This window comes from Symphalangus syndactylus, chromosome 2 (genome assembly GCF_028878055.3).
Source record: "Symphalangus syndactylus isolate Jambi chromosome 2, NHGRI_mSymSyn1-v2.1_pri, whole genome shotgun sequence".
Lineage (NCBI taxonomy): Eukaryota > Metazoa > Chordata > Mammalia > Primates > Hylobatidae > Symphalangus > Symphalangus syndactylus.
The window spans coordinates 42,483,383-42,495,815 of NC_072424.2; the positions used below are offsets into that span (position 1 = coordinate 42,483,383).

General features: G+C 39.6%; 1 protein-coding gene across 37 annotated transcripts in view; it reads right to left on the bottom strand.

The window, feature by feature from the left end:
* ZNF518A (zinc finger protein 518A) overlaps positions 1 to 12,433 on the bottom strand; it is a 75,205-nt gene that overhangs the window by 51,167 nt on the left and 11,605 nt on the right. For 18 of the 37 annotated variants that reach the window (XR_010118080.1, XM_055253940.2, XM_063628691.1 and 15 more), the window contains one exon: positions 1,801 to 1,947. The exons of the other annotated variants lie outside the window; for them this stretch is intronic. The gene's annotated coding sequence lies outside the window, so the exon portion shown is untranslated. The remainder of the gene's footprint in view (positions 1 to 1,800; positions 1,948 to 12,433) is intronic. 37 annotated transcript variants of the gene reach the window in all.

The following is a 12,433-nucleotide window of genomic DNA, read 5'->3' on the forward strand; positions in this document are numbered from 1 at the left end:
GGGTTTGTCTGTGAGGGTGTTTCCAGAGACCAGGATGTGAGTCAGTAGATTGAGTGGGGCAGATTTGCCTCAGTGTGGGTGGGCACCATCCAATCGGCCAGGGGCCTTGACAGAACAAAAAAGGAGAGAAAAGGATTTCCCCTGCCTCTCTCTTGGAGCAAGGGATACTCTCTTCCTCCTGCCCTTGGGCATCAGAACTCCAGGCTCTCTAGCCTTAGGACTCCAGGACTTAGACCAGCAGCCCTGCTTTAGTCAGGCCTTTAACCTCAGACTGAGAATTGGACCATCGGGTTCTCTGGTTCTGAGGGGTTTGGACTTGGACTGAATCATACTACCAGCATCCCAGGGTCTCTAGTTTGCAGACAACCTGTTACAGGATTTCTCAGCCTCCATAATCACATGAGTCAATTCCCCTAATAAATCCCCTCTCATGTATTTATATATCTATCAATCAATCTATATACAGTCACATGCTGCATAATTATGTTTTGGTCAACAATGAACCAAATAAACAAACGTGGTCCCATGAGATTATAATACTGTAATTTTGCTGCATCTTTTCTACATTTAGATACATAAATACTCATCACTGTGTTACATTTGCCTACACTATTCAGTACAGTACTACGCTATACAGGTAGCCTAGAAGCAACAGGCTATACCATACAGCCTAAGTGTGTAACACGTTTATCATCTAGGTTTGTGTAAGTACACTCTGATGTTCACGCAATGACAAAATAACCTCATGACTCATTTCTCAGAACATATTCCCATTGTTAAACAAGGTATGACTGTGTATGTATCTTATTGGTTCTGCATCTCTGGAGAACTCTGACTAATACACAAACATGATATCTGACAGCAATTTATACTAAGGTTGCCACGTATGGACAAAAAATGTTGGCATGTTGTGAACGTCTCAACATAAAAAAAGAAAAATTTTATTACAGTTGTAATCCTCCAACCTATGAGCTAATGCTCTTTTTACTACAGTCCAATCTCTACCCACCAACAAAGATTGCTGGTTTTATTTATTTATTTATTTATTATTTATTTTGAGACAGGGTCTCGCTGTTGCCCAGGCTGGAGTGCAGTGGCTGATCTCAGCTCACTGCAGCCTCAACCTCCCGGGCTCAAGTAATCCTCCCACTTCAGCCTCCCAAGTAACAGGGAATACAGGTATACACCATCACAGTCCACTGATTTTTGTATTTTTCTGCATAGATGAGGTTTTGCCATGTTGCCCAGGCTGGTGTTGAACTTCTGAGCTCAAGCGATCCACTTGCCTTGGCCTCCCAAAGTGTTGGGATTATAGGTGTGTGCCACAATGTCCAGCCCAGATTACTGGTTTTAAATGTGCTATTTAAACTACTGCCTTCTATATATGTATTATTACAGCATAAGACTTGACCAACATCTCAGAAAGTCTTGAAATAATACAATTTTGTAAAAGTATTAAAATAATCTGTAGTTTCCTATACGAACATGGCAACTGAAAATATCTGACTTCCTCCTTCTCCTAACTGCCCACTGGAACAACCAAAAAATATAATTTAAAAACTCCTACAAAATGGCTGGGTACTAGAAAAACATTCCATATACATATGACAAGGTGTCTGACAGGAAACAGTCTGGTGAGAGGGGAGTAAAAACAAATGACGACCCACTGCCAACCACCATTTTTAAAGAGGGAGTTCACTAGGAACATTCATCCAATCAGTATTCAATGAGGATCTGCCCATTATGCCCAAGTAAGGAAGTGAGAGACATAATTCTGCCTACTCCTTCCCCTAAACATACCTTGGAAGATAAAGTGAGGCCTGAGTGAAAAACCAGCTGGAGCCCTTTGGGTGACAGAAGGCTCAGGCTGAGGTACAAGGAAGAAGGAAATGAATCCAGAACTTCAAGCTAGGTCCAGAGGCCAGAGTAGGGGATTGCTAGCACCAACTGTCAGGAGAGATGTAAAGAGGATATTATTTTTGACCAAAGACGAATCTTCCTACACCCATGGCTATCTTCCTCTGTTTAAGAGCCCTGTCCTTTCGCCACATAACTCAATTATCTCTACACTGTAAGAAAAATAAATGTGGTTAACCCTCAACTTCCCCTTCTCCTAACAAAAACACTGAGAAAATCTTGGTGTATTATTTAGGAATTCATCTCAACCACCAATGCCAACAAAAAAGATAAGCAGGCAGAAACATCACTGGATGCAGCAGCTCTAAAAAGAGAAAATAATCTGAACCCTCAGAGAAACCTCTCCCCTGTTCTCCCATCCAGCAGTGACCATAATGAAAGTTACTGCAGTAAGACTGGGCGTGCTGGCTCACACCTGTAATCCCAGCACTTTGGGAGGCCGAGCGGGGCGGATCACCTGAGGTCAGGAGTTCGAGACCAGCCTGGCCAACATGGTGAAACCCCGTCTCTACTAAAAATACAAAAATTAGGCATGGTGTTGGGTGCCTGCAATCGCAGCTCCTCAGGAAGCTGAGGCTCAAGAATTGTTTGAACCTGGGACGTGGAGGTAGAGACTGCAGTGAGCCAAGATCACGCCACTGCACTCCAGGCTGGGTGACAGAGTGAGACTCTGTCTCAAAAAAAAAAGAAAGGTGCTGCAATAAAAAAAAGAGAAAACTTAAAAAAAAATCAGGTCATAACTAGCAATCTCAGTAAGATTTAGCATATTGAAAAAAAGAGCATACTGACTGTCATAAAAGAGAGAACAAAGCAGATGCAGGAGGAATAATGATTTTGAAAATGAGAAAAAATTGTACCTAGGGTTTTTTTTTTCCAAAAAGATCTGAATTTGTAAAATCAAACGCTCTCCAAATACCAGGCAAGATTACAAGCTCAGTATCTACAACTTATTCTTGTAAAAATTTTTAGCTTAAAAGATAAAAATGAAATGCTATCCAAAAAGGTGGTGATAGTTACCTTAAAAAAAGGGATTTTTCATCAGCAACACCACCTTTAATCAGACACCAATTTTTTTTTTTTTTTTTGAAATGGAGTCTCACTCTGTCGCCCAGGCTGGAGTGCAGTGGTGCAATCTCGGCTCACTGCAAGCTCTGCCTCCCAGGTTCACACCATTCTCCTGTGTCAGCCTCCCGAGTAGCTGGGACTACAGGAGCCCACCACCATGCCTGGTTAACCTTTTTTTTTTTTTGGTATTTTTAGTAGAGATGGACGGGGTTTCACTGTGTTAGCCAGGATGGTCTTGATCTCCTGACCTCGTGATCTGCCCGTCTCAGCCTCCCAAAGTGCTCAGATTACAGCCGTGAGCCACTGCGCCCGGCCCAGACACCAATATTAATCAGACATTTTATTCACAACTCTAAACATGAGAAGACAATGGAATAACATTTATATAGAGTTCTGAGGTAACCCAAGATTAATTTCACGTCCAGAAAAGCTCCCATATGTGAGGGAAAAGCACAATTTTAGATATGCAAAGATTCAGAAAACATACTACATATGTACTCTTTGAGGAAAAAAGTTTTGAGTAAATACTTCAGCAAATTCAAATTTAAATCACAAAGAAAACCAAAAAAATGTAATATAGAAGAAATATCTGTGAACAATATAACCTACAACACAGAAATGAATATAAACATTGTTATTAATATAGTTAAGAAAGCAGAAAAGACTGGATGGAGAAAAAGAACACCTGTGACATCAAATATTTAGAATCCCTTACAGCAAAATTCACAATGGAAAACAGAAGAGGAAGCAATAGCAACAAAATTTTGGATACTGAAAAGCAGATAAATGACCCTGCAGACAGTTGGGAAAGCTAGGAACTAACACATTTTACATTCTGAATCTTTACGAGGCCTAAGAACTGGCAGCACCAAGCAACTCTGAAATGAGAGGAAGGAGGGAGGGGGAGGCTAAAACAGAAAGAAATTTGGAGAAAGCTGGTTGACTTTTAGTTAGATGCTAAGATTCTCTTCCCCACTCTATCATGCTATCGGTTACTGTTGTTTCCCCACTACAGAAGTCTAGAGGCTTACTCTCTATAGTGGGTAAAACAGAATCTTTGTTTTAGGGGAGATGAGGCACAGGGGAGAGTGTAGGCACTATGCCAAAACCAAGAGGATTAAATGACCATATACATGAGACACAAACCCTCACCTCATATCCCTTTTTTTTCTGCTTCTAATTGGCTCCTAGGCGACAGCACTGCTCCTTAAACTATGGTCTGCTGATGGTCCATAAGCCATCTGTCACCAGTCCATGACAAGGTAAGTACCGAAACCGAAAATAAACATTTATAAACTATTACAGGAATTTTCAGGGTTAGGCTTATCTGTTGAATCTAATAATAAAAATATGTACTTGTGTTTTGTGTGTCTTCATTTTAAAAATTTCATTATTCTGGCAATTTATTTTTATTATGCTTTAAAACTATCAGCTGTAATAGATTGAGGTAACAGAAAAAAAAAATCAGGCCGGGCACGGTGGCTCACACCTGTAATCCCAGCACTTTGGGAGGCCAAGGCGGGCAGATCATCAGGTCAGGAGATCAAGATCATCCTGGCTAACACGGTGAAACCCCGTCTTTACTAAAAATACAAAAAATTAGCCGGGTGTGGTGGTGGGAGCCTGTAGTCCCAGCTACTCGGGAGGCTAAGGCAGGAGAATGGTGTGAACCTGGGAGGCGGAGCTTGCAGTGAGCCAAGACCATGCCACTGCACTCCAGCCTGGGCGACAGAGCGAGACTCCATCTCAAAACAAAACAAAACAAAACAAAACAAAATCCTGGAGCTTCACCAGTTGGAGAAGCACTGGGCCAGATTCTGGTGCCTGGCCCAGCCCAAAGAGCTCCCCACAGTGAGAGTCAAAACCTTGTGTTACAAGCCCTTCTATGGGTTCAGACAGGGCTTTCCATGAGCTTCTGAGACACAAGCAGACAACCAAGGATTACTGGACATCTGAGAAAACCCTCTAATATTAGTTCAAGATCCAGACCAATTAAATCAAAAAAAGTAATTTGTTAGAAACTGAGACTATGTATTAAGACAAAACTTTTTTTTTTTTTGAGACGGAGTTCCACTCTTATTACCCAGGCTGGAGTGCAATGGCACGATCTCGGCTCACCGCAACCTCCACCTCCCAGGTTCAAGCGATTCTCGTGCCTCAGCCTCCCTAGTAGCTGGGATTATAGGCATGTGCCACCACGCCAGGCTAATTTTGTATTTTTAGTAGAGAAGTGGTTTCTCCATGTTGGCCAGGCTGGTTCTCGAACTCCTGACCTCAGGTGATCCACTCACCTCAGCCTCCCAAAGTGCTGGGATTACAGGCGTGAGCCACGACACCCGGCCAAAACAAAACATTTTTTAAAACTCATTGATTTCTAGGGATATAAGAAATAAGAACAGGATGCCACAAAACACGAACATCAAAAGAACAAAAAGAACTCTAAGAAATAAGAAAACATAAAGAACCAAAAAGGGGCAAGGGAGGGGCTGTAAGGTAAAGGTCAAACAACCTCTCAGAAAAAAACAAAGCACAGAGATGAAAAATAGGAGAAACAAGGTAAGAAAGTTAGAGGAGCAATCTAGGAGGTCTAACATTTGACTAACAGGAGGGCAGGAAGAGAGTACAAAGAAAAAGGGGAAGGAAATCATCAATAAAATAACTTTTTAAAGTACTGAGCTGTAGGAAATCAGTTTCCAGGATGATAATGTCCACCAAGTGCTCAGTGTAATGTACCCAGGCATATCATTGCAAAGATTCATAACAGTAGAGACAAAATCCAGTTTCTAAAAAGAAACAAAAAAGGTCAGAAAACAAAGGATTAGAAATCAAATGACTTTATATTTCTCAGCAACAATAACAGATGGACAAAGACAAAGGGGCAATACCTTCGAATTCTGGCATAAAGCTTTCAACCGAGAATTCTACATTTTGCCAAGGGTCTAAGTATAAGGGTAAAATGAAGACATGCAAAATCTCAAAATTTACCTGCCAGATATCCTTCCCCAAGTTGTTACTATAAGACATACTCCAGCAAAATAAAAGAATCAACCAAGAGAGAAAAAGACATGACATAATATGCATTGGGTGATCAAACGGAGGAGAGAGAAATAAATAATATCCCCAAGATGACAGTAAAGGGAAATACCAGGATAACAAACAGTTGGACCACAGATCACACGCTCCTGTCAGTCCAAAGACAAGACATCTTTGACATCAAAAGACACATTGAGGACTTCCATCACCAAAAACGTCACTGACACTACCATCTTTTCAACCATTGGACAGAATCCCCAGGTAAGCCTGGCCCAGATTCTCATCTGTATTTGGCTTGTGCTGACATAAACTCATGACGTTCCTGCTTTTCCCTCCATACCTTTGTATCCAGATCAGCTGCATGGTGAGCTTAGAAACCAAAATTATAGAGCAGCCTCTCTCAGACATCCACTGTCTGGTCTACACTCTGGGCCTGCCAGATTCTCTGCTTACAGTGAGCCCTAAGGTTGCTAGGATTCACTCATGATTTACCCAGACTTCCCCAAAAGCGGCTCTGATAAACTCCAGAGAAGCTAAAACCAGACTATGATCCAGGTATGCTGTTACCTTAACTTCTCCTGGGAGCCTTCATCTACTAGTGGCACTGTTACCTTTTCACTGTATAGCCAGATTTAGGCTTGCTACCAAATTTTCAAAACTAAACAATTTGGTGTTTATAGTTACCAAAATACCAAAAGTCAGAATAGTAGTTTCATATTCGTTAGGAGCAGAGAAGAGGATATGACCAGAGAGAACACAATGAGGGTAGAGGAAAGGAGCTTCTGTTTCCTAAATAGTTAGTATGCTGATATTTGTTTTATTTTTAAACCACATACATAGTGTGCATTTTGTACACAAACACATTTCATAATAAAAATAAAAACAAGTTACAAACTGGACAAAAGACCCAAAGAAGAAAGTCACAGAGGAATATAAGTGAAAACATGCCCAACTTCACTAGAATTCAAAACAAATGAAAATAAGAAAACTTCTGCCAATCAGATTGCAAAAGATGTTACATATTTCTAATACCTAGTGTTGGTCAGTGAGGGAAAAAAGGCATAATGATATACTAATGATGGAGATAAAAACTGGCATGACCTTTATAAAGAACAGTTTGCAATACATACATAAAAAGTCTGGAGAAAAGGCATACAACTTCTGATTCACTTCTAGAAATGCATCCTAAAGCTAATAATCAGAAATATTATTTGTGCCATTGTTTATAAAATCACAAAATTAAAAATAAGTGTCCACCAATAAATAATGATTAAATCAATTACAGTATTTTAAAGGAATATTATGCAATTTAAAAACCAATACTGTAAACTCACATTTATTAACACAATGATATCTAACACACTTCAAGTGAAAAAAAAAAAAACAGTAGACATATAGAGTTTAATTTATTCAAATTCTGATAGATGGATAGAGAATGGATAAACAAATGCGTAAAAAATTAAAAGTCAAGAAGAATACACATACAAAAATGTTTCTAGTGATCACTGGTTACTCTTAGGTCAGTGTTTCATAAAATGCTATCTTAGATCACCATGGCCTCCACACTGGCATACCACCTTATGATAGCACGAGCAAACACCTTACATTTGGACTTTGTGAGAACAGCAATCTTTTTGCCTCTAGACTGCAATTTTATGAAACTTTATGAAAAAGTGGCATGATGCAAATTCTCAAACAAAGCAAGTGATTTCTGTGGTAAACCGAGTTTTTCTTAAACAAACTCAAAATAATATACTTGCTGCCAGTATAAAATAGATCAATGTTGACACTAAAGGTGAAGAAGAGATCAAAACAATATAGGTATCATTCAATTTTGTGTTCTCCATATCAACACACACGTACCCAGTCATACCACCGCAGAGAACACTTTAACACAAGCGTCAAAGTTAATGGTAAACACTCAAGAGAATGATGAATTATGTTACTGAATTTCATTCATGCTATATAAATTCATGCTATAAGAGAAGTGTTTTTAGTTGGTTTATTTAACAATTAATTTGTGAGGAATGAGGCTACCCAAAAAGTAATGGGCATTAGTACAACCAGAATAGCAGTTATGTATGCAGTGTTGCTATATAAATAAAAAGATGCAGCCAGGAGCGGTGGCTCACGTCTTTAATCCCAACACTTTGGGATTAAACCTCCAACAAGGTGGGAGGATGACCTGAGGTCAGGAGTTCAAGACCAGCCTGACCAACATGGTGAAACCCCATCTCTACTAAAAATACAAAAATCAGCCGGGTGTGGTGGCGCATGTCTGTAATCCCACCTACTCGGGAGGCTGAGGCAGGAGAATTGCTTGAACCCAGGAGGTGGAGGATGCAGTGAGCTGAGATTACGCCACTGCACTCCAGCCTGGGCGACAGAGCAAGACTCCATCTCAACAAAAAAATAAAAAAATAAAAAGATACATGTATTTTATACAAAAACAAATGGTATTCAACTAATAATATGTTTCCTGATCTTGATACTGTTAAAAAAAAATACTAAAAATTGTAACACCAACCTAATTTTGCCTATATATTTCTATATGCTATACAAAGAAATGAATAGCAACTATAATGTTGAACTATTTTTGCAATATGCAGCATATTATTCTTTAATAAAGTGCTGAATTTCGTCTGACAAAATGGTACTTAGAATTTTTTTTTTGCTATCTATAACAGTTTTGGTAGTGGTATTACAGAGGGTTTGTAAAATGAATTGGATTACTTACCAATATTTCATCTGCTCTGAAATAGTTCACTAACCAAACTACTGACAATAGTTTAATTTTTGTTCTTTCCTTAAAATTATACAGACTGCACCAAGAACACCACATGGACCTAGTAACGATTCAGATTTTTAGACCTTACAACCTTTGCAAGTTCTTCTATGGTTTCTGGGCTCTTCAGATTTTCTACTCCTTGAGGCACTGTGGTAATTTATATTTTCCTTGAAAATACTCAATTTTGTATACTCACAAAAACCTCACTTTTAAGAATATCCTCCCCCTCAACCAAAAAAGCATAACATATAAATATGGATATATCAGTATCACTTAAATGCCCAGAATAAGAAAATTATAAAATTACGGAACATCCACATGAAGTTATACAGAAAGAAGTATGTGTACTGAATTGACTTGGAATAGTATTTATTCTAAGTAATTTTTTTTTTAATTTTTAAAAAGGAAGTTGTAGGCTAGGCATGGTGACTCATGCCTATAATCTAGCACTTTGGGAAGCCAAGGCGGGTAGATGGCTTAAGCTGAGGAGTTCAAGACCAGCCTGGGAAACATGGCGAAACCCCATTTCTACAAAAAAAAACAAAAATTAGCTGAGCGTGGTGGCATGCGCCTGTAGTCCCAGCTCCTTGGGAGGCTGGGATGGAAGCACTGCTTGAGCTTGGGAGGTCAAGGCTGCAGTGAGCCGTGATCATGCTACTGCACTCCAGCCTAGGTGACAGAGCAAGACCCTGTCTAAAAAAACAACAACAAAGGAAGCTGCAGACTGAGGCACAGAATACATTTTTAAATTAGGAGAAATGATCCTCGTTTTCATGCTAAGAGGAAAGATCTTGTAAGCATACATGTGTATAAGCACAGATCTGCAGAAGGATATCCTCCAAACTACTGACAATAGTTTAATTTTTTTTTTTTAAAGAAATGACAGCATGGCATAGCAAAAAACAAACCAGAAAACCAAATCAATAAGAGAAAAATCATCAGCTCTCCTAAGAACTCTGACTGAAACCAAGAGGGCAATGTCACCACCACAAGCCTTTATGAGGTCTGCCTATATATTCCCCCTCTTGAATTCCAGGAAATCCTGTATCCTTCAAATAATTCCCCCTCTCAACATAAGCTAGCTCACATTGGTTTCTACTGCTTGTAATCAAAGGCTTCTTACGTACTACAGAAAGTCGACAAATTGGCCGGGCACGGTGGCTCACGCCTGTAATCCCAGCACTTTGGGAGGCCGAGGCGGGAGGATCACAAGGTCAGGAGATCGAGACCATCCTGGCTAATATGGTGAAACCCTGTCTCTACTAAAAATACAAAAAATTAGCCGAGTGAGGTGGTGGGCGCCTGTAGTCCCAGCTATGCGGGAGGCTGAGGCAGGAGAATGGCGTGAACCCCGGGGGGGGCGGAGCCAGCAGTGAGCTGAGATCGCGCCACTGCACTCCGGCCTGGGTGAAAGAGCGAGACTCTGTCTCAAAAAAAAAAAAAAGAAGACAGTCGACAAATCAATGATGACTGTGTTTACTTCACAGAAAGGTAGGTTTTGTGAGGACCCTTTAAAGAGTAGCAGGACTTAAACATGTAAGAAAGGAGCAAAGGCAATCTAAACCAGAAGAACAGAATAAAGAAACAATGGAAGCAAAGTATTTTTCTCCTAAGGTACCACAGGGTCTAGATCAAAAAGAGAATGCACGATAGGGAGGTTAAGTGAGAACAGACTATAGTGGACAGATCTGAACTGGAAATGAAAGGTAAACAGAAGCAATTGTTAATTTAAGAACACAAAAAAGTTATAAAAGCAGTACATTAGAAATACCAGAAGGGTACTAGACAGCAAGATAAACTGGAGAAAGAGTAAAAATAGAAATGAGGAAATTAAATGACTAGAGTGACAATCCAAATAAAAAGTGAGGAGCCAAGGAACTGGTAATGTTAACATACATAGATCAGAAATCAGGGCTGGGAGCAGTGGCTCACGCCTATAATCCCAGCACTTTGTGAGGCCAAGGCGGGCAGATCACCTGAGGTTAGGAGTTCAAGAACAGCCTGGCCAACATGGCGAAACCCCATCTGTACTAAAAATACAAAAAGTTAGCAGGGCATGGTTGCAGGTGCCCGTAATCCCAGCTACTCAGGAGGCTGAGACATGAGAATCATTTGAACCCTGGTGGCAGAGGTTGGCAGTGAGCCGGGATCACGCCACTGTACTCCAGCCTGGGTGACAGAGTGAGACTGTCGCAATAAAAAAAAAAGAAATCACATACTGGGTCCAGAAAGATTTTTAAAAGATAATTCCCAAAGTAAAATGCCAAAGATAAGGAAGATTTGAAGAGTTCATCAAAAGGAAACATTCCTAGACAGTTATATTTGCTTTCTAAAATAATTAAAAGTCAAAGGCATTCTATAGAGTCTAAAAAGGAAGAATCTATCTGCTACTTAACTATATTCAAATTGCTTAAACACTAAAAAAAACTAAAAAAACTCTAGTTTTAGCTTAGCTATATTCGTGACTCAGCATGTAGCTCTGTAAGTTGTCTCATCACATAAAAAACTACTGCATTCCTTAAGTCATTCAATCCTTTTTCTGCAGATAAACACAGGCAAAAAAGTCATATGAATGAATACATGAGTGATCAAACCAAAGCAGCAGGTAATAGTAAAAGCTTACTGAAAAATATAAGGTTCTGCTAAAAGGAATCTAGAAACACACACACACACACACACACACCCCTAAGAATATTACTTTCAAAGCAGAATCTATTTTAGTGCCCTCAAAATAACTATTATCTATTCATGACTTGAAACAAACATTTTGGGCTTACCTTTTTTTGTAGCTGTTTTAAGTTTTCAAAAAGTTTACCTGAGAGACTAATGCCTATCACATTTTAAGAGTGCAAGAAATGGTTGTATACAGTTTACATATGTAACCAAAGCTAGCTCCTTCCAAATCACTGTGGTCTAATGAACAACTTAAACATAGAAAAAGAAATGTAGGCTGGGCACGGTGGCTCAGGCCTATAATCCCAGCACTTTGGGAGGCAGAGGCAGGAGAACTGCTTAAGTCCAGGAGTTCAAGACCAGCCTGAACAATATAGTGAAACCTCATCTCTACGAAAGTATTTTAAAAATTAGGCAAGTGTGGTGGCATGTGCCTGTATTCTCAGGTACTCAGGAGGCTGAGGTGGGAGGATCACTTAAACCTGGGTGGCAGAGGTTGCAGCAAGCCAAGCACCACTGCACTCCAGACCAACAGAGCTAGACCCTGTCTCAAAAAAAAAAAAAAAAAAATGAAGAAGAAGAAAAAAAGAAATGTAGGGTTAAATATGCAAAAGTAATTAAATACAGATATAGAAACGTTCAAAATTCTAGTGTATCTGTGAGTCACATATCATTCTGGTATGCAATTGATATTGGTATACAATTATAAAGGAGTTTAAAATTAAAAATTAAAATACAGAAGCAGTTCTTGGTTCAGCCTTATTCTTTATTACTCCCTGAAACTATGACTTCTCACTGTGCCCAATACAAAAGATGCTTACCCACACATACACCTTTATTTACCTTTGTTCTGTTCATACAGTTTTCGGTCACCAGGCATGGCATCTCCTTTCTTCTATCTAAATTCAATACTATTCAAACTTCCTCTCAAATTCTGCTTCCTATAGGGACATGTAA